Source organism: Montipora capricornis, chromosome 6, assembly GCF_036669925.1.
Source record: "Montipora capricornis isolate CH-2021 chromosome 6, ASM3666992v2, whole genome shotgun sequence".
NCBI classification, from domain to species: domain Eukaryota; kingdom Metazoa; phylum Cnidaria; class Anthozoa; order Scleractinia; family Acroporidae; genus Montipora; species Montipora capricornis.
Genome location: NC_090888.1, coordinates 9,924,789 through 9,927,288, shown reverse-complemented (window position 1 = coordinate 9,927,288; position 2,500 = coordinate 9,924,789).

Here is a 2,500-nt window from a genome sequence, read left to right as displayed (position 1 = left end):
AACTTCAGTCTTTCGTTTTTTAATTTTGTTGTAATATTTAACTGAATAGTTATATTTCATCCGTCGGATCGGGAAGCCTTCTTTGTCGGGTTATTGACCCGAGTCCCTTCTCTTCTCTGGAACAATGTTGATCAATCCCTTCACTGAAAAACCATTTCTTTCAATAATGAAGCAAAAATGGACAAGCTTTCTTTCAAATAACTATCGACTAACAAGAATTTGTCAAATTTCAAATTATTTTTTTACCAGAAGACTGTGCAGAGTTGAGTACAAATAAATAAAATTATAAATAGCCCGAAAATTTGTACAAACCAGACTACTCAAGGTGTTCGATTCCGTCTCTGGTATCCAACGCGAAAAAGTTACCAGAGAAGTTGCCGTTTGGTTTCAGTGTTGTACATAACAGCACAGTTAATAAAATATTAACGATAACTCGACGAAGAGGTAAATCAGCGACTAAATTTCCTGTGCGAATAGCAATGTTTATTGCAAGCTTCGTCTTCAAATTTTTGACAGAGATTATTTTTTTGACAAAAAATATTCCACTTAAGGGTCGTTAAAAAGCTCTCTTTTTGGGCATTCATTTGGTCAAAAAATGTCACATAAACCTTTTCCAGTGTAAAATTTACTGAAACAAACAAAATAGTTGCTATTAGCGGCAATAAACCCTTCCAATTTTAATTGCGTGCGTGCAAACAAAAAAAAAACAGCAATTAAATAAATTTCAGTCTCACAGTTCAGGATCTTAGAACTCTTTTCGGACGAACCTTGACCGTGAATAATGAAGCACTGAAGAGACAACAGGCTTTCTTTCCAATAATTCTTCACTGTCACATTTCCAATTCTTTTTTACCTGAAGACTGAGCAGAGTTGAGTACAAAAAAAATGTAAATTTTCAAACAACTGAGATGCGACTTCAGTAAACAATGTGATGCATTCAAGGCTTTCGATTCCTTTTAAACCATACAGAATTCGCCATTTGGTTCCAGTCTTGTACATGACTCTACAGTTAGCCAAATAACACTAGAAACAAAGCTCACTTTGTGATATCCGACGGCGAAAGATGCAATTGTTGTCGTAGACCTTTACTCGTCGCTTTGAAGATTACAGATATTTATTTTTCACCGCCTGTCTTGTTTATCCAATTGACGTTCCATTATTGAGCTCCATAAGGAGTATAATTTGTTTAAAGATCCACTATAACGCCATTCGCGTTACAACGACTTTCGACGCCATTGCAGGTTAAGTTAAATATTCTACTGTGTCCATCGGGTAAAATCTACCCATTTCTGCTACCCACTGGAACCGACCAAACATACGCCCGAAAGACTCTACGCACTAAGAACATCTAACGCACTCTACACACAAAGAACATCTAACCCGATGGTCGTGGGTTCATTTCCCACCCTGGTCAGAGTTTTTCTCTGTCCTTGTGTGGGCCCATTTCCATCAGTAGGGCTAACGCTCACATGGTTCATATGGGATATAAATCTAGCACTTCACCTTACACTCTATTCAGTTAACTCTGTTTAAAATATAAGTGCTACACGGCCAACGTTTCTATAAACGTAACCTTTCCTTGTACTTGTACATGTTCATTGCCGTGACTTTAACATCTTCAGTTCCCACGGCCTGCTCCCGTCTGACCTTGTAGCTCAGTCGGTAGAGCGGCGGAGATCTAACCCGAAGGTAGTGGGTTCAATTCCCACCCTGGTCAGAGTTTTTCTCTGTCCTTGTGTGGGCCCATTTCCATCAGTAGGGCTAACGCTCACATGGTTCATATGGGATAGAAATCTAGCTCTTCACATTACACTCTATTCAGTTAACTCTGTTTAAAATATAAGTGCTATACGGCCAACGTTTGTATAAACGTAACCTTTCCTTGTACTTCTACGCACAAAGACACTACTTAGCAGGGGAGGGATAGGGAAGACTTTTCCTGACACGGAAAAGAAAGAGAATAATAATAAGAAGAAACGACGAAGTACCACCCATTTTCCGACTGGGATTGCCATACTGGCAACCATACATAACGTATCTGCAGGCAACCCAGTATTAACAATAAAAGCGAGGTGACACACGCTAACACCAACCCAGCGTGACCATCACATCACGCATGCGCACACCCATTTCACCCGGTCAATTAGCAGCCTGGACAGCTGTTTCGGCCTTTTGGGCCTCATCAGCATGGCGTAGCTAACATACCAGGCGGGTCTGTTTAGCACTCCTTTAAGTGGCATCTTCACATGCGTAATCTGGGTTGGGAACAGCAAAACTGTTTTCCCACGGCATGCCTGTGGGAAGGCGGATCACATTAAGAAATCGTATATGGCATGTGAAGCTGCCACTTAAAGGGGTGCTAAACACACCCGCCTGGTATGTTAGCCACGCCATGCTGACGAGGCCCAAAAGGCCGAAACAGCTGTCCATGGCTGCTAATTGACCGGGTGAAATGGTTGTGCGCATGCGTGATGTGTTGGCCACACTGGGCTGGTGTTAT